The 25,939-nt window shown below is 38.5% G+C and overlaps 1 protein-coding gene and 1 long non-coding RNA gene across 5 annotated transcripts in view; one reads left to right on the top strand and one right to left on the bottom strand.

Annotated features, from left to right (window-relative positions):
* Cntn1 (contactin 1) overlaps positions 1-25,939 on the bottom strand; it is a 373,034-nt gene that overhangs the window by 261,740 nt on the left and 85,355 nt on the right. For all 4 annotated transcript variants that reach the window (XM_063254557.1, XM_013159444.3, XM_063254558.1 and 1 more), the window contains exon 2: positions 2,516-2,563. The gene's annotated coding sequence lies outside the window, so the exon portion shown is untranslated. The remainder of the gene's footprint in view (positions 1-2,515; positions 2,564-25,939) is intronic.
* Positions 18,882-22,056, top strand: LOC134477281 (uncharacterized). The gene is made up of 2 exons (XR_010049207.1): positions 18,882-19,238; positions 20,863-22,056. It is a non-coding gene; the product is annotated as an uncharacterized LOC134477281 (long non-coding RNA).

The raw sequence follows: 25,939 nt of genomic DNA, 5'->3' as shown, positions 1-25,939 counted from the left end.
TCAGAGGTTTCCATTTGTCAGAAAGGAGACCCCTAATATAATTTTTAAACCTATCCTCATTTATTTGCAGAAACTGAAGTGACTCATGTCATTGCCTGTGCAATAAGTATTTCATTATCTTAAGTAAAACTATCAGAAAAAATAGCTTTTTTATTCAACTTCTTAATACTTTAACAAGTACCACTCTTGATGGTTTCTGGTAGTTAAGAACAAAAGGCCATAAGTTTCACATTTTAAATTCCCACTTTCTGAAATACAATGAGATACTGATGGCATCATATGAAACATCATTTCCAGTTAGAAATTATAGCTTCTTTTAAAGGTCCATGAACTAAAGATGCATATACTTGCTGATGATATGTAGAAGCATTGATCTATCTAGTCAGTCTGAATGAGTAAAACATTCTTTGAGCTCCCATAGCAGATCCATCCATTTTTTTTGTAATAAGTTGTCTTTTTGTCTGCTTTTAACCTACTATCTTGTGGCCATCTTGAAAAGGGAGCCATATCTGTTTTTCTTAATGGTTAGCTCAGAATGCACCCTCTACTAGGTGCTGATAAAATATTTCAGAAATGCCATCTATGAGTGAAGTAAAATCAGTTTGTTGGAAAGAAATTTGTAACCATGCTGTATATGTACTGTACCTTTTTACTAATGTTAGGAAAAAGTAGAGCTTATTCTTTACTATTGATCTCAGCATTATTGAAAGACATATCTCAAGATGAACTTAAAGCCTAAGAAGGGTTGCCATTCTTATATTTGTTTACTATCTAATTCACATATTTCATAGGGGGTTAGAGATGAATATTTTGATTCTCAAATGTAAGAGTTTTAAGTTTTTATCAGAAGCATTGTTAACAGAATGATGGTAATCCAGATTAAAGAAAGAAAAGGAATACGATCAGTAGCAAATTGAAATAAATGTTTGTAAGAGTTATGTTTTAGGTAATTTACTAAAGAGGTTTGATGATCATCTTTTATTCTACATAATTTTTTTTAAAAAATTAACATTATATTGCCAATAAATTAATAAATTTCAAATTTAAAAATATTAGACATTTATTCAAGTTTGATTTCACATATAATCTCAAGCTTAGATAGCATTGTTCTATTTTTAAAATTAACCTGAAAATAAAACACCAGCTAGGTTTCTTCAATTTTTATATTAATTTCTTCACAGAAATTTACCCCTATAAAATCTTTCATGGAGTTAAGATGCAATCATTGCTCTTTCCTGCATTCAGCTTCCTATGTCCTAAGTCTCTCCCATACTTCAAAAGCAAGATAGGGAAACCAAACTCATCTTCTCCAACAAAACTGTTTTTGTTCTCATTTTTATCCTTTTTGAAAACACCCTTTTTTGTGGAAGGAAATTTAAAAACCATATGCTCTTGCTTCTCTTTTATTCCTCTGACCTACTACACCGTCAACATTTGTCATTTTTGCCTCTGTTTCTGGGCAAAACACGTGTACCTTCCTCTTTCCTCCCTCTGATTAGATTGGGATTTGAACATCATTTCACACACTGGCAGAATTTCATTGTGGGTTTTGTAATTGGTTACCCAATCAGATTTTGGATCATTTTACTAAACTATGAAAGTATACAACAGAGCCTCACATTTGGCAGGTATAGCATTAGAGATGGAGAATCAGTTACAAATCTGGAACAAACTCATTTTAACCTACTATTTTGTGGCCATCATATGTAATCATACAGTTACCAACAAAGGAAGTTCACACACCTCTGTCTACTCGAATTAAACAATCTGTTACATTTGCCTCAAATGCACTTCATTCCCTCTACCATGGTGCTGTCATATGCTCTTTCATGCTGTTGTTAGTGGTAATCATACAGGAAAGTATGGCCTTCTTTTGTTCTATACAAAGTCTTTCCATAATATCACTGAACTCCTGTCTTTCCCAGATAGTTTACATAGTTGTAGGAAATTAAAATTTAAGTGTCAGATGGACTGATGTAAAAGTGTCACTTACTGTTACATAACCTGAGATATACCTCATGCTCCTTTTGGGATGTGACAAAAAATGATAAAAATTTTATGACATATGATTGCTGGAGGCTTAAATGATATAAAGTATATTAGGTACTTAGTATAGTACCTGAATTATATCAAAATTAAGTAAGTGGTATTCATTTTGCTATCATTCTTATTAATAATTTCATGATGTGTCCATATCATTCTTGCCTACACTGGGCTCAATATATTAGTGATACTGAGTGTTGCACCACACTGGCAAATTGGTCCTAATTGCCCTCTATGTTATATAGCTACTTGCAGTGAAGATACAAGCAATTCAGCATACTTTTTTGATGATCTTTTTAAATAGAGAAATACTATAAAAAGTTACAAATGAAATAATACCACTGAGTGGACCAGAGTATTAATGGGTCCTAAGCAACCAGCAAAATGATTGAATATTCCATTACATACATGTTTTGTTACATATTTTATCTCTTAAAATTAACATGTATACATGCAGATGTGGACAGCTTACCTTGGGATTGTCCTGAATTCAGCCTCAGAAATGATCCAAAGTGAATATCTACAAATCAATAATTAAGAAGTTAGTTAGTTAACTTAAATATTAAATTTTGTCTACTTTTAACAAAAAAATTTATTTATGATCTACAGAAATTTAATTAAATTTTAATCCCATAGAAGTCTTAAATTTCTTTGAGTATTACAGTAAGATTGCAGCACATTTTTAAAGTTTACTTATAAAATCAATAAATACATTCAAGCTAAGTGAGTTTGACCTTTTTTGATTTTTTCATAGCTTATTATGATTTACATCCAGAATGTCACCGTATTCAGCATTATTGACTTACATTAAAAATTGATGTTTCAAATAATACTATGATACCACTGCTCAGTTTGTCCCATTTTATGTTGTAAAACTGTAAGAAAACTAGACTAAACTTTTTTGAAAATTGTGTGCAAATGTATAGATAGGTAGTAGTATTTAAATCAGCTGAAATATTGCTAATTCAAGAATTAACAATTTCTTATATGTCAAGACAAAGATTTCATCTAAGAAGTATTCTAAAATATTTATTTTCACATGATGACTAATGAAAAATTTATAGAAGAAACAGAAAGAGCGCTTCAGATTTCCAAATCTTGGTTACTTTGATAATTTTCATTGCCACTCTAATGCAAAAACACTCTTTTCTCCTGAGAAAAACTTAAAATCAGTTGCAGAAATCAAAATACAAACATAAATCAATAGAGACTTATTCTAGCTCTAATAGAGAACATTTGCAAAGACACAGTGTCCATACAGAAAGAATTCAATTTAGGGCCCTTTGTGTGCCTCTTTCCATCTATTGCTCCTGGGTTTCTCTATTTTGTACTTTAGATTGGTGACTCATTTCAAACCCAGACACTGGTTAAAACAAAATTAGAACAATCAAATTTTGTGGAAGGCAGAAATAACAAAGACCATCTCTGCTTTTAGCTCATATGAGATATTGAAATAAGATTTACATCATTTTTGTGCCTACATAATGGAGAAGAAACAACTGTTTCTCATACAATCATTAAGAAAGAAAAGGAAAGTTTACTCAGAGTTCTGCAACACATATCAGCATATGGGTGAGGCTAGTTTCAGTGGACAAACTTGAACTGAGGTTTAATTTTTCTATTTTGAATAGTCAAGACAAATATCCAATGGGACAGAACCCAACTGTGAGGATGTACTGTTTGTGAGTCTTTTGGTGGCTTTCCTGAAATATTTCCACTTCTGGATTCACTCCCTTGTTTCATCTGAAGTCTTTGTGGCATAATTATATTTATGAGTTCACACATGTATAGAACTTTATCAGTGTAAATATGACTTTGCCCAAGATTCAGTATTCCTTTTGCTGTTCACTTACATTTCAGGAGCCCCAAATTTGTTTCCTGTCTTGTCTGTTTTCATGTATTTGTCTCCTATTTTCAGCGGTGTGTAGATAAGATAACCCTAATCATTACCATTGCTAACAGTGGTACCCTTACTAGAGCCCACGTGGTTGCTCTCTAGTATAAACCAAAGTCTGATTCATCAATGAGTCACAACATCTTCAGAAAGAAGAGAGGCTCCCATTTACTTTTGCAGAAAATTCTTTAAAACAATTGAATTCTTGGTGTGATAAGTAACTTCAGGCTATTAAATCTTTCTAGTCAAGTAATGCTAAAGCCCTTATAAAAAACAAGAAACTTGAACAGAAAGCCTTGACTGCTCAAAGGCTTTTTTCATTTGGTACATGAAATTTTGGGATAAACCTTGAAATAAGGCATAGTCATTGTTTCTTTCCCAAAAAGAGGCACTGTTTGAAAATACAAGAAAAGCATTTTCAAATTTTATATACTGTATTGTATTTTCTAAAGCCATATTGTAGCTTCCCACAATGCTGGAAACTAAATACATAACTGGCTGTTTCAGATCTTTTATCTCATGTACTCCAAATACCTGTCTTAAATTCCAAAACCTAATCATTCAGAAGATCCACTATCCTTTTTCCAACTGGTACAAGTATGCAACAAGTTTATGTGTCATCTTTCCACAATGTCCATCTGAGACAAACTATGAGGCAGTTACCTTTGCATGATCATTTTGTTTAACTCTAATAACTTCTTTTGATTTTTCCCAAATCACTACTTTTGCGTTAGTATGAACTCATTGTACATAAATATACACATTCCTTATTTAACAACCAAATTAAGTTTCTGCACTTAGATCCTTAAGTGAATTGGTCACTAAATGAGGAATTGTACATAGTATGTACATTACAATATTTAGAACAAAACATGTCGAAGAAATATCCAACTTAGGACTGTGCTGTTATTTGCATATTTCTTATATGCAATAATGTACAACAGACCATAAAACTACAGCAATTTACAGTACAACCAGCAGATGCATAAACAAGATATAAAAAAGACATTTAGAATCTACAAACAAGATGATAGTCTAACCAGTATGCCTTGGTTGCAAGTCCAAACAATTGTCAACAGGTAGTCAATTAAACAAGGATTATCTGTATTTCACAGTGATTTCCAACGACTTCAAATTCTAGCATTCACAAATGAATATGTCATTTGTTTTACTTTATTGTTGTTAATGTGTTTAGGTGACTAGGGACCACTGCTATAAGAAGATCACAAAAAGAAACAAAGTATCTCTTTTATATTCATATATTGATTCAGTTATGTCTTCCAAAACAGGTAACTTTTAGGTAAAGTAGGACCACAGTTGAGAATAGCATATTATTTTACAGGATCTTATTTTTATAGAACAACGGTTTTAGGCAAAAATTTTAGAACTTTCAATGATAAAAAAAATGCCTTAGGTTTACCACCACTGTTATAGGATATTATTTTTATAGAATTTTATTTTTAGACTACATTGGGTTTGAAACATTTTCAGGAGAAAAATAAATGATTCAAAGATCTTAGGAAACCAGACCAGATTTCAAAGATCTTAGGAAACCAGACCAGATTTTAAATTTGTTCCAGAACCATACCTGCTTTGGGGAGAGTTAGACTAGTAGCCTAATGACAGGGGCAGGACCAGATACCAGAACCAAATTTCTGTGAACTGTGCTGATCTATGAAAAACTTTCATCAGTTAGCCAAATGTATGCCGTTTTACTTTGAATGTTCCAGCCCTTTGATGAGCAGATATCAAATACAAATGTCACTTTTTATATTCAATTTCTTCTTTTAAAAAGAAATTTAACTTTTCCTCTCAGTGTTATTTAAGTGCTATATTGAATTCCAAAAGTATTTCTTGATTGCTTTATAGTTAATGCATATATATAAATTTCCATTCATGATGACTCAAAATAAGCACATTTAAAAGAATGTGTTAAGTGACAGCAAACTTCTTAGAGGAGGCACTTATAATTAGGTTCCATCACTGGCCATTGTTACTTGAGAGCCTTGGAAGGCTCAGTTTATAAGAATCCTCTTAAGACTTGCTGTTTATTTTCTTACTCTGTAAGTAATTGTTTTTCTAGGTGTAGATACACGTCCAAATGACACGAGAGAGCTGGCCTTTAAATTATACCTTCCTTGGCAAAATTTTCAGTAACAAGTGAAAAAAAGTTGAGGAAAATTAACTTATTAGTTTTGAAGAATGAGAAGTAGCACACAAAAAGAATTATTAAATAATTCTTGAGTTTTTAAATAATCCAATCCCCCTCCAAAAGAAAACAGATAAGGAACTGAGGACAAGATTTTCTGAAGAATGCCATAGGTGAATTTGACATTTTGTTTGAGGAACTAAGCCTTTACAATGAAAATATTGCTTTTCTTTCCTTGATGAAAATTTTTATCTTTCACTTGCAAAGCTTTTTCTGACATATATTAATTTCCAGCGACAACATATTGAACTTTGTCCATTATCAAGAAAAATAAGGGTTACCAACAGCATCACAATAATCAATCTGATAAGTGGCATGGTTAATAAGTAACAAAATGAGGTAGAAGACAAGGTGTAAATATGCTGGGCAAATAAAGGATTCATATCTTACTCAGGACAAAGCAGGATGAAAAGAGATTTAATCACACTATTCAGAACAGGGCATGATTTAAAACTCACGATTTGTTTATTTCCCAAATTTGTCATTTACTATTTTCTAATCATGGTTGACTAAGACTTAAAAAGAAAAAGAAAAGTGAAATGCCAGATAAGAGGGCATACCGAACATATACCATTAGCCTCATCCTTTCCTTTAAATTCTAGGAAAAATTCGTTAGCATAAAAACAAAGAAAGATTTTAGAAAACTTTAAGATAGATTTGACAAGATTTATTAATTCTATATTCTTTTATTTTTAGGAGTAAGGAATGGACAAACATGGAATTAAAGATACAGTGAAAGTTCTAGCATGTATGATTACATATAGATGGGAGGTTTAAAATTTAAAGTCTCGATGAAGAAAGAAAATGACATTTAAAGTTCAATGACAGAAAGCAGAGAAATATAAAAGAAACTTAAAATCTGTACCTGAAATTAAGAGAGAGATCAAGGCTAGAGTCAAGGGTCTGGCGGCTATTTTTGCTGAGGTGTAAAAGTTAATGCTGTGAGAATTACAGAACACAGTGGGGAAAATTAGGTCTGGAAGAAGCAAGACCAATGAGAGCAGCAAAACACAGAACACTGAAGACATGTGGTCAGCGGCGGGGTATGACAAATCAAAGGGGGCTCACTGAACCCAAAACTAAAATGAATATACCAATGGAAAGACATTGCCAAGAGGGTCACCTACTTTAAGAGCTTGAAGAAGATCAGCTAGCAACGTAAGAGTGACCAGTGAGCTCCACATAGTCAGCTCCGCCCAACTCTGCAAAGATAGGCAAGGGATGCTAGAGGTGTAGAGGTGTGAAAGTTGTTTCTTACGGAGATCTAAAACAGGAAAAGAGAAAGAAAGGACAGAGGAAAGACCTCCTGTTTCATCTTTTTTTCATTTCTTAAATAGAAGCCCATGGGACTTTTTTCAAGTTGAGAAGAAAGCATCACTTGATGTTATAAAAATATAGCTTGAGTGACTGGCCTCACAGTATATCCAAGAATTTCAAGTCACAAATCAACAATGGCTACAATTAAAATACTGTCCTGATTCTCTCTTAAAACAAAAACAAAAAGCTGTCATTGAGGTATAATTTATAAAATGCAATTTATAATTTTCAGAGTACTAAATTGACCCACATTAAATGAAGGTATCTGTCAAGAATTTTAGTATTTTTCTAGAGACATCATTCATAGTTGATGTGTCAAATAGTTGAAATAACTGCAACTCTTGGTTGTAAGGTCTTAGAGGTTGCAGGAACTCAATCATGAGTCTCAAATGCACATTGACTAGCAGAACACAGGGACTAGAATTTCAGGCCATCTTTAGTAAAAGAGAACAGTTACAGAGAACAAAATAATAACAGAAAATTATCAGCTTTATGAACTACAATAGCATTACAGTACATCACGTGGAAGGAGGCAAATGCTACATATAGTTTTTGCATTTACAATAGATAATTCATGAGCCACACTATAATAATCAAATAACTTTTGTTTTATAAAATGAGAAATCTATTTGTATGTACAGTTGACTCATTAGTAAAAACACAGTAACAGCACTCACAATACATTTTTACATCTAGGGCTTGCTTTTGTTTGCTTTCATTTTTGACAGTGCTTCCCAGAAAATCTTTTTTCCTATTTCAAGAAATCACTGTCCTAGTTCTTTGTATTTAGTGTAGAACTTATGCTAGAATAAAAATTCACAACTAACAAAATTTTTCATGTAGATTTTCCTATAAATTTTTAAAAACTCATGGATTTACATAGTCATACACTTTAGTTTCTAAATACTGATTTCCAGACTTAAAGTATGTTCATTTTTTATATGTGATTAGAAAAAAGTGTTTTACTAGTGAAGTAACAAGCTAATAAAATAAAGATGAGTCATGGACTCTTTACAATAGTATCTATATATGTTACCCCATATCAGGATATTTGACAGATATTTAAGTATAAAAGCTCAATTTCTTTGAAAATATAATGGAGAAAAGAATGACAGAACTAAAACTAAATTATGCAAGATTCTGAGTGTCTTGATAATTGTATCCTAGATTTAGGTCACCTGCCAAATTAAGATCTAAGGAAAACACATACCTAAGGAAATATCTACTAAGGGGATTGAGGAGTAATTGCATCTTCATTGAAATGTGTTAGCTACTCTTCAAGTATAGTACCTAAATTTATTTTTAAAATTTCTCTTCTATACATTAGGCTGGAAAATACACATTCTTACTAAATATGTTTTTAAAGTCTTCTTAAGATTTTGTTCTACTTTGTCTCTCAGGGACTTTAGTAAGCTATGATTTTTAAAAAGCTAGAGAAACATGAAAAAATAATCTAAAAGTAAGAGATTAAGATCATAATTTAAATGTTAGTCATCATAATGAAAAAGATCCAATAATAGCTAAATTATATTGAGATGAGAGTTAAATGTGTTTTTTGTGTAGATATTCATGAAATTAGACTGCATAGGAAACAGGAATTCTTTTTCAAAGTACAGACTTTATCACATTAAGTAGAATTTGTTAATTTTTCACAAAAGTTGGCAATTGACTGTCTTGGTTTTCTCACTAGAAACTTTCACCAACTCAAATGCATTTTCTAGCATTGTTATTTTATTAGTTGTTTCCTTGGGAGACTGTACATTTCCCTCCCATGGGTGTCAGAATTACTGATAGATCCATTTCTTCTCTTAAGTGGAGCATTCAAAAATGAATTCTAGTCTTTGAAATTCCCCTCAAACATTTTAATCATTAATGTCTTCCTTATAGTGCCATTCTAACTATAGAAAACTCATTATGCTTGGGAAGCTTCCAAGCAAATCTTTAAATTCTGAATCTCTTTTCATCACCAATTCTTACATATGGATCCTAATTTTCAGAAAAGTTGGTGTCCAATTTTTTGACCTCATCTGTCTTCTCTGATCAGCCTATGTATGTCAGCCAAGTCATTTTCTTATCTTGCAGTTTTGGTTTGCAATTACATATTGGCACACAAAAGTCTTCCTAGCTTCTGCAAACCAGTAAAAATTATTGACTTTAAATTATACTTATAAAAGATGAAATTTTGGTTTTAAAAACAGTCAAGGAAAAAAATCAAACAAAAATCTGAAAATCTGAATTGCTACATTAGAATATTTGTAAAATATAGATATAGATAGGTAGATAGATATATATAGGCAAATACAGTTAATATCTTACAGGAAGGATACTAAAATCATTAACAAAAATGTACTGGGCTTTTTCTATGTACCAGATATTTTCAGACATTGAAAATGATCAACAAAAATGACTCAAATGTATTTACTTTCATGAAGCTTAAATTTGAGACAGAAGAAGTGATAGATATGATAAAAATTAGTTCCGTGAAGATCACATTACATCTGTAGTCCTGGGTCCAACATGAAATTTAAAATGTGTATCTTATAAGTCTCACTTGCTGACACACTAGTTTGGAATTGTGTTTTGTCTTTTGTACAAGGTTTGCTTATGAACAAAAATCACACTTGCCACAAATAACTCAGAATATAACATAGAATAAAATATAAGTATAAAAATGCATAATTTTAAAATGAATAATACTGAGCACCTTCATAAACCTAATACTTTTAATGTAAGTTTCTCTCTCTAGATTCATTCTGTTTGTCCACCACACAGGTTTAACACATCTAAACCAATAAAATTTAATGCACATTAAAATCATTTCCTAGGTCTCCATATCTGTCTCACTTTTTTAGTTGCTGAAACAAAATACACAACACCCACAAGTTAAGAGAGGAAAGGTTTAGTTAGCTCATATTTTGTAGAGATTTCAGTCTATAACCCATGGTTCTGAGGCACAGTGGCACATGGTGGAGGGGCAACAGTTTGTAGTGGTAGAAAGCACAAAACCACAAGCAGAGAGAGAAGTAAGCCTCGTTCTGTCCCTTATATTGTGGTTGTAGCACTAATACGCTTTATTCCAGCACTGCACCATGAAACAACTGCATACTAGTTTCAGTCACCTCCCAAAAGCCTGCTTATCCATGACTGCATGATGCTTTGGGGGGACATCCAGACACAAACCATAACCACATCTATTCTTATATTTTCAAAAATAGATATGGCTTTTCAAGAATTTGAAAGGAACAAAAGTGTATCAATCTTCACTGTTGCAGATGATGAATGAATGTAGCAATAAACACTAAATGACTTACCTACCATTTTCTCAGCTGCAAAGTGCCAATTCAGTCAGCAAAAATAAGAGCAGGATATAGGATCTCATCATATGTTTGATCAGCAGTATGTCCCACACAATGAACCTGGAATTCAGCTTTCTTTAATTCAAGTATTAATTTTCATGGAGTTAGAATTTATTGAAGGTGTTATTTTATATAAATATTAATATTATTGAAAAATGGTGACTGGGGGGCTGGAGATTTAGCTCAGCGGCATAAGTGCCTGCCTTGCAAGCAGGCAGTCATGAGTTCGATCCCTGGTACCGATAAAAAGGAAAAAGACCAAAAAAAAAAAAAAAAAAAAAAAACAAATATGGTGACTGCATTATATTCATCTTTAAAAAGGCAGGTATATCAACTAAGGCAATATTTATGTACTTCTGTTTATGAACATCAATTACTAAAAGTTTGTTTTACATGTTAATGGTTGGTTGATAAATATTTTAAATATTATTCTTGGGTGATATAAACCTATTGTCAGGTCTCCAAATTAGACCCCTACCCAACTAGGAAAGAAAGAACTCCCCAAGCAGATCTGTTATTCACACCTGGGGGAGCACAGCATCCAATAAAAGCTGGCAGCTTCCCCACACAGTTCAACCAGCCAACAGCTGCCTCACACAGCTCAACCTTCAGAGAGCTGATTCCATGTAAAAACACAAGAGACATGCTGTGCCCACCACCACTCCCAGTGCCCAACACTGCCCAGTCTATCACCTAGCCTCAGATCCCTTACTCAGAGATCCAAAAGTTGCACGCTCCTTGGCAATGCCTCCCTCCCCTACCTAAACTCCCCTGAGCAAACATGCCCTCACCCCTTGCTCAGGACCAACATATTTTTATCCTTGGTCCAAAAGCACCAGTCTTCAATAAATCCCTCACCAGTTGCTTCAACCTTGCCTGCCTCAGTGGTCTCAGTTGCACCTCGGTTTACCCTAACATTTGGTACCAAAATACCTCTGGGTCGAGGTTCTCCTTCTCTGAGAGTCTGACCTCCCCTTCTAGAACTCTTTCTGGGGCTCACTGAGACCACTACCGCCATTTTGACTTCTGGCCTCCCCCACCTTGACTTGCCGCTAAGTCTCAGTGCCCTTGCTTCAGGTGAAGTAAGTGTCATTTTCTTGTCTTTGTTACTTGCCTCTCCTCTCCCTTTCTGCCCTTATTGGCTTCCTGGACCTAGTCTGAGTTGTGCACCACAAAAACCCAGCCTGTTCACACTCACCCAATGCAATTCAGACTCCCTGATGGCTGTCCAATTTCAGGGATGCTTAACTTGGTCGCCCATCCACTGTCTCAGCCTCGAAAATTTGAACAAAGACATCCCTATCTTTCTTTAGTCACCTTGTTTGACTGGTATCCTGAGCCAGTATAAGCAGTCTTCCTCTACTTGATCACTTCCTGAGACATTTGATTTCTCAGTTCTCTGGGATCTTGACAATTTCGGTCACAGGCTTGGAAACTGGTCTGAGGTCCCATATGATCAGGAATTTTTCACTTTTCACAGGCTTCCCTCCCCCCCGCACCTCCTGAGACCCGGCTGAATTCCTTCTCATTTCCATACCCCACACTGTTCCTTTCTTGCCCCTCAAAAAGGATGCATGATTACATGATTATTTGACTCACTGAGAGACCGAAAAAAAGCAGATCATAAATCAGTTTACTATGACAGATCTAAGGAAATTACTCAGATGACAGCTAAAAATCTGGCTCAGTCTATGTCCCAAGTGGCAACCACCCTAACAAAGTATACTTGTCTCAATCTGGAAAGCCTAGACGGACAGTTAAATTTCAAAATGCATTTTATCACTCAGTTAGCTCTTGGCATTTGCAAAAACTCCAAAAATGAGAAAGGCCACCCAAATCTCATAACAGGACTTAGTCTCCCAGGACTTCAAGGTCTATAACAATCACAACGAGGTTGCCCGCCAGCAATATATCTCCTACTTACAGTTACTTGCGTCCACCATAACAAATCCAAAAGGCAAACAGGATGCCAACAAAACAACCAGGGGCACCAAAGGGGGACCTATACTGTCCCCCTCGCCGGGTCCTGCTTCAAGTGTCCACAGTCAGGCCACTGGGCCAAAGAGTGGCCCAATCCCAAATCCCCTCCCATGCTGTGTCCCACATATGGGGACCCTTACTGAAAGAAACTGTCCAATGGCAACCAGGCTTACTGTAGAAGTCCCCTCCCAGAGTATCCTACCGGGCAACCCAATTCTTTCTGACCTGATTGGTTGGGCCTCTTGTGACTAATATGCCCTGAAGGTCTTGAATGTCTTTGGACAATCACAGCTGCAGAAATTTGGGTAAAACTTATGGTGGAAGACAAGGCCGTTTCATTTTTTATTGACCTGGGTGTGACCCATTCCATCCTCCCCTCTTTTCCAGGACAGCTGCTTTAAGCTGATATTTCTGTTGTGGGAATTGATGGTACCATATCTAAACCTCTCAAAACCATATCTAAACCTCCTCTGTCAGCTACAAAACTACATATTTTCTCATGCCTTCCTGATCATTATGACCTGCCCCATCCCACTCCTTGGGAGAGACATCTCAGCAAAAGTGTCCATTACTCTAACAATTCCCGGCACCATCCCATGCCTCATAGCCCTCCTGCTCTCCCCACCCCATTCTGACTCCCAGCTCATTGTTTCTCCCTCCCTAAACCCCTTCATAGCCACACACTGAGCTTCCTTCCTCTTCCACTTAAAGAGAGCCACTCGTACCACGCTCAACATCAATACACCTTACCTGACCCAGCTCTCAGATGATTGAAACCTGTCATCATCCATCTCTTCAAACATGGCCTCCTCACACCTGTCAGTTCTCAACTCAACACCCCATTCTCACTGTCACAAAGTCTGATGGATCACATTTTGTGGTCCAAGATCTGTGACCCATCAATCAAATTGTACTCCCCATCAATCCCACAGTCCCCAACCCTACACCTTTCTGTCCTCCATCCCTCCCTCCACCACCCGCTACACCATCCTAGGCCTAAAAGACGCCTTCTAAACCATACCCCTACACCCCGAATCACAGCCACTCTTTGTCTTCATATGAGCTGACCTGGACACCCATCAATAGCAGTAGCTCACCTAAACAGTCTTCCAAGGCTTCCATGACACCCCTCACTATTTCAGCTAGGCTCTTGCCAATGACCTCCTTTCCTTCTGTCCCACACTTTCACCTTCTGCAATGCATAGACAACCTATTTCTCTGAACCCCTCCACCCCATCCTACCAACAAGATACTCCTCCAACACTTAGATGGCAAAAGATACAGAATCTCTTGCTCCAAACTTCAAATGTGCAAGCCTTTGCTCTTATATCTAGACTTCCTCCTACAAAACCACCTGAATTCTTCCTCACAAATACATGCAATGTATTACCCAAACTCAAATACCCACCACTGTTCAGTAGCTCCTCTCTTACTTGTGAATCAGGCTACTTCCAAATCTGAATCCCAGGCTTCTTCGTTCTTACTTCTATAAACACACCCACGACAACCAGGCCACCTAAACCAAGAGGCTTTTCTCCATGCATCCTTTCAGAAATTAAAGCAGGCCTTAGCCCTAATCACTGCTCTATCTATTTCATACCCCCATTTACCCTTTCTCCCTATACACAAAAGAACACAAGAGATGTGCTATAGTCCTGAGTCAAGATCTAATACCCTGCTCTGTCACCTTTCTTTCCCAACAATTAGATCCCAGTGTCAGGGGGTGGCCCCCTGCCTAAAAGTAGCAGCAGTCATTGCATTTTGCTCCTAGAAGTCGTAAAAATCACCCTGCATGCCCCCATCACCCAAATTTTTCCCATGACTTCCAAACCCTTCTTACCTCCTCTCGTCTTCCCCACCTACTCTCAGCTCCATGGCTCCTCCAACTATATGCTCTCTTCCTTGAAACTCCCACCATTACCCTGGCCTCCAGCCCCAGTTTTAACCCAACACTCCTCTGATTCCACTCATAGAGATGAAGGACACCGCACACCCCACTTGGGACCACGACTGTCTCCCCTTTATACGACCACACATCAGGCTCTTTCCCCACATCTCAGACCTTCCTATGCCAGACCCACAGCACACATGGTTCATAGATTGCGGTTCTTACAAAACCTTGGCTACTTCTCTGGCAAAGATAAGACATGTGCTAGTTACAATTGATACAGTAATTGAGGTCCAAATTCTCCCAAAGACACCACCTTACAACAGGCTTAACTCATAACCTAAGCCCAGTCCTTACTCTGGCAAAGGGGACCATAATATCTACACAGACTCAAAATATACTTTGCACATCCTTCATAACCATGCAGCAGAGAGAGACTTTCTTACTATCAGAGGAACCTCCATCATTAATTCACACATAATAAAGGTACTCCTAGAGGCAGCTTCCTATCCACCCAGGCAGCAGTAATTCACATCACAAGCAGAAAGAGCTGCTACCTCCACCAGCACCCCACCCAACACCACATGGTGAATACCTCTCCCTAACACACATTACTCCCAGCTCTTCCACAGAAGAACATTCACAATACCAGACACTCCTCACTTCACAGGGAAATATATTCCTGACACTCAGATGCACCAAATTTTCTCCCTTATCCACAAAGCTTCCACATAGACTACAACGACCATCAGATGACTGCCTCCTTTCACCAAACCTCTTATTGGGTACTACCAGATACAAAAAGATTTCTCTTACTCTGGGAAAACAAAACCAACAAATGCCATCCAAAGTCCCTGCCTAGGGAATCACCCTCCCCACAACAGGAGCAACCTTAGCTGTCACCATTGGAATCTGACAAAAAGCCTCTGATGGACAAAATCCCCAACAACTTCTCAAAATACATAACCACTTCTGCTTAAACACCAAGGGCTATCCTGGTTCTGTGGAAGCTCTGCTGATTTCTGCGTCCCATCTAACTGGACCAGACTCTCCACTCCAGTCTTTCTTACACCAAGAACAGATATAGTCCTCAAATAAATCCAATTCTGTGCTCCCAAACAGATCGTACCCCAAACCCAACAACGCGACCCTGTAGCCATACACTTGCCCGTAGGCCTTGCTATCTCTGGTGGCATCCAGGTGAGAGTGACTGGGATACCAATCTCTGCCAAGGCCTGTCAACAGCTCTCAGAAGTGTCAGATGGGTTCAGAAAGACACCCCATTCCATCTTAGCCCTACAAAGGAAAACAGACTTCCTAGCTGGTGTGGTCCTTCAACACTGCCAAGCCATAGATTTACTCACTACAGAAAAGGGAGATACCTGTGTCCTCCTAGGAGAAGAATGCTGCTTCTTCATCAGTGTGTGAGGCTTCATCCATCAGATGGTCCAAAGCCTCCAGGAGCAAGCCACAAGGCTCAAAAAATAGGCAAAGGGCAACTATTATACAGGATAGGGAGGAAGCTTATTCCAAACCAGGTGGACATCCTGGCTTCTCCTCATACTCAGATCCTGGTCCCAATCCTTTTGCTGTTATTATCTGGGCCCTGCATAATAAGATGCATAACAGATTTCCTCCAAGGATAGAATCAATCCATAATGGCCAGACAGTTCCTACTGACAGCCTGCTACACCACTGTCCTGTGAGAACCCTGCATGGACCCATGATGAGAACACCCTGTCAGAATACTGCTGCCAGCCCTGCCCCTCTCCCCATCCATTTTTTTATTTTCCAGGATGCTCATACAGTTGCCAGTCACACTTAAAGTGACCCTGAGAAACTGTACCCCTTACCCCTCTTTTCTTCCTATAACACTAGACAGGAATGTAAGGTCTCCTCACCAGACCCCCACCCAACTGTGAGAGAAAAACTCTCCAAGCAGATCTGTTATTCACACCTGGGGGGATGTTGCACTCAACAGGAAGCAGGCAGCAGCTTCCCCCTGTGGCTGAACCAGCAGAGAGCTGGTTCCACAAAAACCACAAAAGACACGCTGTGCCTGCCAACACCCCCTTGTACCCAACACAGCCAAGTCTATCACCTAAACTCAGACCTCCTATTCAGAGACACAAAATTTTGAACCCTCCTCAAAACATGTCCTCACTCCTTGATCAGGACCAACAGTCTTGGGGCTGGGGATTTAGCTCAGCAGCATAAACACCTGCCTTGCAAGCAGGCGGTCGTGAGTTCAATCCCCGGTACCAATAAAAAATGAAAAAGACTAAAAAAAAAAAAAAAAAAAAAAAGGACCAACAGTCTTTTGCCTTTGGCCCTACTGCACCCCGCCGTCTGGTCTGCAAATAAAGTTCTTGTCAGTTGCTTCCACCTTGCCTGCCTCACTGGTCTCAACTGTGCCTTAGTTTAACCTAACACATATCTTCTGAAGGAAGGAATATTTTAGGTCAAAACAATATAATACTTTGGAGTACTTTTAACTTTTTCATAAATTACATAAGTAATTTATATATAATGGGTAATTTAAAATCCCATGGCAGGACTATTTTTCAAATTTACAACTTAATTATAGGAAAGAAAAATACTCAAGCTTAATTTTAACAAAAAGGTAAGGAAAGTGAGAAAAAAGATGGCATAAAAGAAAGTCTGCAGTAAAACAAAGATTCATCTGCTTTTACAAAAGTAAAAGGGAACAAGGATTCCCACTAATGTGTCTTCTCTTTCTTGTACACAGTCCTAAATACCAGAGTAAATCAAATACCACATAGTTAGTGTTATATACCTTGTCCCTTACCTATATTTAAGTTGCTTCGCATAACAAGAGTTACTGTGGAAGTCTGGGAATTAAGTATCATGCCACAAACTTCTAGCCCTGTTTTATCATCCAATGCCCAGTTTCTTAAAAGATCTTAAACTCTTGGCTTCTGTTTCAAATTTAAGTCATTCTTCCTCCACCCTGTCTTGCTTCCTTTCACTGGAAAAACTGACATTGTCTGCCTCTAGTATCTCCCTTCACACCTGTTCCTTAACAATGTGCCCTCCTTCTCCAACCTCCTGCAAGTTCTCTCATCAAGGTCAATTGCCTAATCACAAGTCAAAAGCTACATAGAGTATAGGTTCTGATTTCATTTGGCTTGTGTGCAGCTTTATTTCTGTTACTCTTAGAAAAGGTAGTGATAAATGGAATTTTGCAGGTGGCACACAGTAAGGTTCATTAGTCCCTGCTTTCCCCTTATCCAAGCTTGAATCAGGATTGCACTTCAATTCCACTTGTCCTTGGAAAGTAACAGTGTCTGAAGAGGAAATTTTTAATGTCTACATCCTTTTCACTTTCAGTATCCTCACCCTAAAAAAGTTCATCTTCTATTGCTTAAACAATCATAACAACTTTTTACCTAGATTCTTTCCTACTTTTTGCAACATTGATTCAAATAAATCTTATAGTTTGGCCTTGATCAATTGATTGGCTTCTGGGATACCCTGATGGCTTCCTACCTTCCATTGACTATGACTTTTGAGCTAATCAGGGTTAATATTAATACTCACATCTCTTTTTTGTTGAGCCAAAATATTTAACTCAGAATATTGGATTACTGGATGATCAAAACACAGCAAAAGTTCTATAGGTGTACCTATAAATTTAAATTCTAAATACATAGCATTTGAACAAATACAATATACTTTCCTTCCATTTTACTTCTTCTCTACTGTTAATGCCCTAATAGGCCGTGGTTCTTTTTATTCTCTGCCATTAGACTCTTCATTTCACATTTAAAATTCCTTTCCTACATACCTGACTATGGCTCTATCTATTCAAAACATACTATTTCATTCACATAGTATATGATTATGACAAATGAGGTATGATTGCTTCAATTGAAGAAAATATTCTCATTGCTTTTTACTGATACCATACTCATAAAAACATTTATCTTTAAAATGGTAATTGGAGGTAACTTCAAAACAGACACTTGACTTGCAGTCACTTCAATAACTCAAAATTCCCTATAATGTCTACACTATTTGACTTTGCAGATACTTTTCATGCATTGTGGGAAGCCGCCTATGATGGCGCCCATTTCCTGCTTCCGGGTTCTTCCTGGCCTGAACAAGCCCGCCAAATTGTCAGGTCTGCCCAGTTACCCGTGACGCTAGCCTATCAGCTTGTTAGATGCGCTTCTCTGTGATTGGATACTGCTTCCCCTTATAAGAGGTTGTTCCTGCCCCCAACGGGCGGAAGAGGAATCAACGTCGAGGGTGGCGGACCTTGTTAGGTCCGGTTCGCTGTACGTAATAAAGTTTGAGAGCTGATCCTGCTCGAGTTTGGTCTCCTGTCTCCCACGGCTCCGGTCATCTGGTGGCCGCCCGTACGGGGAAAAAGGTAAAAGACTCAGCGACGTGCCTCTTCGGCCGGGAGGTGCGATTGCTGTCGCCTGCGGTACGACGGAGGACCTGGCCCAATAACAACGGAAGGCCGCGAGCGCCTCTTCTCTTCACCCTGATCAGCTACGTGAGATACAGCGGTTCCCGGGACAGGTGAGTACTGGGTCACCTGGGTTGGGTGGACGCACCTAACAGATTTTGAGCGCCACACAGGTGGACGCCGGTCTTTTTTTTTTTTTTTCTTTGCATTTGTTTCGCTTTCGCTTCGCCATTGTGGGCAACGCTGCTCGCAAACCCCTCGCTGACTCCCTAAGAGTCCTGCTGCGGACCCGAGGCATCTACATAAACCGGGTCACCCTTTCGAGATTTCTGGCCTGGTTTTGGCCCACGGGCTCTCTAACCCTCCCGTCATGGGAGAAGTTAGGAGGGGATCTTAGATGCGCCCGAGAAGAGGGACGCTTGGATCCTATGGTTCTACCCCTATGGGAGATGATTAGAGCTTGCCTAACGGATGAGCAGATCCCCGGACTTCATACAGCCCGACAGGCTTTTGATAAAGCTCAATTGGAATGCTCAGAGGAGCCCGGAGCCACTGCCGATTGTGGGTCTCCGGAGGACCCTCAGGGCTCTAATTCTGATTCTGATTCGGAAGGTTCAGAAGAGGAGGTTGTCTTCGCTAAGCATGACCCTCCTACACCGTTAAAAGAGGAACTTAGGGCTCGGGAAGATAAAAAGGGGAACCAAACACCACCCTGCCCGAGCTACTCCGCCTTACGGGAGGAGCTTAAGCCCTTCCGCCCTTTGGCAAGTTCGCGACCCATGGTCGCTCCCTTCAGGGCGCCAGGCCCCACTGCCTTCTGCGCCCCCATCTGGGGAGGGAGGAGGACGTTCCTTCCACCAGAGGGTATGGTCGCGGCTTCCCTTTGAGTGTTCCGGTCTCCATGCATTCCCGGTACAAGTAGGAGGCAGGGGAGGAGGAGGATATTATGAGCCCTTAGAAATTAAACAACTTAAAACTATCAAGGACGCAGTTTCAGCTTATGGGCCCAATGCACCATTTACCATGGCGCTTTTAGAGGCATTGGCAGGTCTGCTTTTAACTCCTGGAGATTGGACCCAGCTGGCACGCGCCTGCCTCTCCCCCGGACAATATTTAGATTGGAAGTCCTGGAATGAGGAATTCTGTGTAGAGCAGGCGGCAGCCAACAGGGAAAATAACCAGAGAGAGTGGAACAGGGATATGCTATTAGGGCGAGGAGCCTTTGAGGAAGATCAAACTCAATACCCTCGCCAGGTTTATGAACAAATTAGCCGCTGTGGCCTCCAGGCCTGGAGATGGCTGGCTGGAAAGGGAGAACATACGGGTCACCTTACAAAAATTATACAAGGGCAGGGAGAGTCATTTTCAGACTTTGTGGCCCACATGCTTGAGGCCGCTAACAGGATTTTTCCAGATGCTGAGGCGGCTCACCCTCTCATAAAACAATTGATTTTTGAACAGTGCACTAAGGAGTGCCATGATGTCCTAAGAACTAACAAAAATAGGTCCTTAAGAGTGGACACACCTGTGCCGTGAATTGGGTGGCCACGGCCTAACGCCCAAAGGAAGAATATCATTGGCACTCTTTACCATAATCATTCCCCTGCCATGGAGCACAATAACCCGTCCCCGGCCGACAAAGGGCTGGTGAGATGGAAAGATGTCCTTACAGGACAATGGATGGGCCCGGATCCAGTGATTAGCTGGACCCGAGGTGCGGTTTGTGTTTTCCCACAGGAACCAGGCTGCGAACCGCTGTGGGTCCCGGAAAGATTGACGCGAGCAGTAAACTCCCCACCAGTTCCTGATAAAGCACAGGAGGATAAGCCCGCGGACACAAGTCAACTCGACCCTTCTGGGACCGACGCTCAGCGCCCGAGACCATCTACAAACTAAAATGTCTGGTTTGGAGCTTTTTCTATTCTGTGGGTTCCTATTAATCACCCCTGTTCGCACAAATTTGACCAACACTGTTAAAAATAGCCAGTTTGTGGGAATGCGTCACCTCCTGGTTCTCCTGGCCCAACCTGACTACTTGGATCCTGATTGCTGTGGCCTTCCTAGTGGGGCTTGTGGTTATTAAATGCTTGTTAGATCGCCTCATACAAACTCAGCAGCAGGTTAAGATCACAGCTATGGCAGCCATGCAAATGGCAGCAGGTGGCCCATCAGGCCAGCAGGCCGCCGCATATCTCCTTCACATTGCAGAACATCAGCTATAAGAGCTGAGTGGGCAAGCCAATGACGGGTAAGACAGGAAGAGCCCTCCCGGTCAACCTAAGACAGGCTCCACTCAGATATACATGGCCTATAAGGCCAGGGGTCCCTCCCGGAGTCAAATTATTGGCATTGAGATGCGAGACCAAGGGTACTGCAGTGCCATCCGCCCCAAAGGTTGGGGGGAAGGCAGGAATGAATGTCTATATGCATCCAGGTTCGGTTCACAAAAGCCTGGCCCTGCGAAAAAATGAACCACTCACCTTGAGCATGGTCCTGGCGCAAGGATATGCACAAAACAGGGTGATGCACAGCAGGGTATAGACCTCTACATTCTCTCATGCCTCGGCCTACAAGGTAGGCCCACTCCTAGGTGTCTAACAGCAACAAGGTCATAGACACCTTGGAGGGACCCACAGACCATCCTATTTTAATAAATAAAAAAGGGGGAGATGTGGGAAGCCGCCTATGATGGCGCCCATTTCCTGCTTCCGGGTTCTTCCCGGCCTGAACAAGCCCGCCAAATTGTCAGGTCTGCCCAGTTACCCGTGACGCTAGCCTATCAGCTTGTTAGGCGCGCTTCTCTGTGATTGGATACTGCTTCCCCTTATAAGAGGTTGTTCCTGCCCCCAACGGGCGGAAGAGGAATCAACATTGAGGGTGGCGGACCTTGTTAGGTCCGGTTCGCTGTACGTAATAAAGTTTGAGAGCTGATCCTGCTCGAGTTTGGTCTCCTGTCTCCCGCGGCTCCGGTCATCGCATCGTGCTACAAGCAACATGGAGAATGTCAGGGTCCATCCTACTTGTTAACTCTGTAGATTGGGAGCACACAGAAGCAACGGTGCAAAATCTTCCTCACTTATTGTTATCCTTGACTAATTCTCACCTGAGTACTTTGTGATCAACTGGGATTAGTTACAGTTTCCCATATCTGGGCAGTCTACCCTAGAACACATATTTTTCTTAAATATAATTTCCCACATCTAGCAGAATGTTTGCAAGAACGTTATAAAATAAATAAATGTTGCTAAACATTAAATTTTTTAGTTGAAAATTCAGCTTCTTAGCAAAGTGTTTTAAAGCCAGTATGAGAAAATGTACCTACTGATCATTAAAGAAAAGCCTGCCGGGGAAAGGCTGACACAAAGAAGAGAATTCTGGGTTTTGAGCCATGAGAAGTGGTTCAAGTTCAGAATCTAATACTCTATGCAGTGAATCTGAGTAGCTTGAAAAATTTCTCAAACCTTATTTTTTAACTGCAGGACAGTGAGGGTTATTTCTAATGTGATTTCCTACTATAATAGTGTAAGTATTTAGTAGTTAGATTCATGAGACTCCTGGATTTCTTTCTAGGTTTTCCTCAGAGCTGATTTTTGGAGTGTGCACATAGACCGTCTAATCAACAAATGAAAATGCACTGGGGTTTTCAGACTTAATAAGCAAAGCAGCACTCAACTCCTGGGACTTGAAAACAATTAATTAAGATTGAAACCCTAATAAGGAAGTTTCCACATCATTAGTTTCATGATGCACCTGTCCCTGCCTCTTCCACTATCACTAGTAAAATTACGTGCTCCATATTTCATATTTATTATTTTGCACATACATCTTAGATTATCCAATATAGCTTAAGAAATAGAAAGTCACTAATAAGCCAGGCCTGTCTCAGTCACTTGTGTAATCTACAAGCATCCCTTTATATACACATTTTGGTAATATTTGTGATTGTATTTTTATTTCTACACTATCTCTTAGGACTTCTATACTCTTTATGGTGGCATCTAGATTATAAAATCCCAATTTAATCCTTATAAGCAAATTCAAATAAGCTATATACACAATCTTTAACTATTTTTGGTGGCTTTTATATTCTAAACACTGAAAAGAATATGTATTATGTACACATCCTTATAAAGTTAATAAAATCTAATGGCAGAATTTAAGCAAAACTTTCAGACAAAAATTTTCTTGATTCTCTTTGATATACTTTTTAATATACTTTATTGCAAATTTTATTATTCTAGTACTAATTGTATTTTCAGTCCCAGATAATATCCCACCTAAATTGACTCCTTAGAAAAGATTCAAAGGACTTTTAATTACTTCCCCTGAGTAGCTTCTGACGGTAGCACTGAGCCTGAGGGCTATTCCTTATCTACATGACTGACTCGGTCAGTATGCCTTTCTAGTTTAAGAATACTGTCACTGTATTCTCCAAGAGACCCTTTCTCCAGGTAAACCAGGCATTCCATGAGGTGCTAACACTGGATTGCTTCAGAAGGATTTGGCAGTGTTGATCTAAATACAATGTTTGGCACAAGTAAGGTTATGGACTCCTCCAACCCTGATAGAGTTTCAATTTTATTTTCACCAAGCTGTCAAAGAGGCACTCTTGCTGTGTGCAAAACCATCCAGGTGAATTCTCTCCTCAACTCTCTACAGTCCTGATATCCTTAAACCTCCTCTTTTTGATATTATAGTTCATGGTTTTGCCTTAACCACACGTTAAAGAGGTATATATACATGACCAATCAAGATACTGTGCTAAGTATAAAAACTGTCCCTAGAGATATATTCCTACAAAAATGTAATTCATTACTGACTTTACAAATCTATAGAGTGCAGGTCAGGACAAGGGCAAATGCAGGAATGCACTTACCTCAGATGTAAAACATCAGGACATGTGGAAACAAAACTGGGATAAAAAATATTTAAATATACCAACTTAAAACAGTAAACTAAGACAAAAATCTATGATGAACAAAATATAAAAATTTAGAACAATTGTTTTATATAGCCTGTATAGTTCAATACCTCACACGTGTCTGTTTCCTCCTCTCCTGGTTAACTGTAGGTTACTGTAGTTCAATTCATAGGTATCAGAATTAAGGTGTTAAAGACCAAATCAACAATTTTGATTATTTTTCTCTTTTATATATTGAATTTTACTGTTGGTCATTAGCAAACATGAACAGTGCTTCATATTTTGCTCCCACTTCTTAAAGAATTACAATTAATTCTGATGTTTAATAACATTAAAATTAAAGCTACTCTTCTCCCTTTATTAATAAAAATCAGCTGTTCATTGTCTTCTGAAAATGAGGTATCTTATACAACTACTAAATTTCATCTTGCTATCATTATTCTACTTATTTAATTTTCTGTGTTTTTATAGAAGTATGCTGAATCTACAAGTGAACACAGCACTAAATTCTTTAAACTTCTGTAAGCCTGACTTTGTAAGAGATAGTAACATACTGCATCTAGGGAACATCTACATCCATCAAGCTTTGTTGATCCTGGTTTGAAGAGTGGCTCACACTGACCAACACAGCACATTGTTTGGGGGAATCCACCAGATCTTGAAATAATATGTAAACAGAAATAGTCCTGTGGCACATGGCAAACATCATAGTCAACAGTGGACTGCATTCAAAATAGTGGAATGTGTATGTATACAAAGGGATCTCATGAAACTATAAAGCAGCTTAAAGATTCCAATTATCTTTATTTATAAGTAAGTGTATGCAACTTGAGAGCATATTCATAAGTGAAATAAATCAAAATCACATATGTAAATACCATATTGTCTCCCTAGTGAAAGAAATGGTAAGAGTACATAAGATCAAAAATCCTCAGTAAATACAGTGAAAGGATGACAGTCTGATCAAAAGGGAAAAAATAATATCTCAGGGAAAAGCAGGAAAAAGAAAAAGGGAGGAAAGAGAAAAATATTGAAATTTGTATAAACACACTTAGGATAGCAAAGGTGATTGTGCTACAAATTCTGTAAGTTCGTAGAACAAAGCAGTTAGTATTCATAGGATTGGAACAATTTTGCATGTTTGTGTCAGGTGACCTGAGGAACTTTTGAAGATCACTATGTAAAATATCAACCTTAGTTCTGTTCCTACCACCATGTTTTGAAGGCCTGTATTGTTATTGTTTTGGGCTCTTTGCTATTGTTATTTTTTGTCTTTCTTGTTTCTTATTTTTCTAGTAATCTGTTTTGGTTTTTTGCTCTAATGCAGAAAGGATAGGTATACATGTAGAGGCTTATACATGCCTAGAACTTCTAAACAGTTTATCAGGATATATTATATTATGTGTGATGAAATGAACAGCTGTTTTGAAGAAAAACAGACATTATGGTAGCTACTGCTGATTTTGTATCATCAAACTGTGAAATCCAATAATGCTTCTATTCTTTGTTCACAGTGGTTTTAGTTTGTTTTGTATTGTTTAATTTCAATATACATGAAGGTATGAACAATATTTTGAAGAGAATGAGAGACATTATGACAGCCATGTTGATTTCCCTATTGTCTGGTTTTGAAAGCCTGTAATGCCTTCATTACCCTGTTCTGATCAGTTTTATAGTATTTTGTTTAGTATGAATTCCTGGTGTGTGAAGATATAGACTAGACAGCCATTTAGAAGAAAACTAGAGACATTATGGTAACCACAGTAGATATCCTGTTGCCTTGTTTTGAAATCTGTGTCACTTGCATTGTTTTCCTCTGAACTGCTTTGTTCTGTTTTGTTATGTTTAGTTTTACCCTTTTTTAAAAAATTAAATTAAATTTTTAAAAAATTC

This window comes from Cavia porcellus, unplaced genomic scaffold, assembly GCF_034190915.1.
Source record: "Cavia porcellus strain 051 isolate PalLab524CR breed Dunkin Hartley unplaced genomic scaffold, mCavPor4.1 scaffold_8, whole genome shotgun sequence".
Taxonomy (NCBI): domain Eukaryota; kingdom Metazoa; phylum Chordata; class Mammalia; order Rodentia; family Caviidae; genus Cavia; species Cavia porcellus.
The sequence above is the reverse complement of the archived record's forward strand: the minus strand, read 5'-3'. Positions and strand labels throughout refer to the sequence as shown.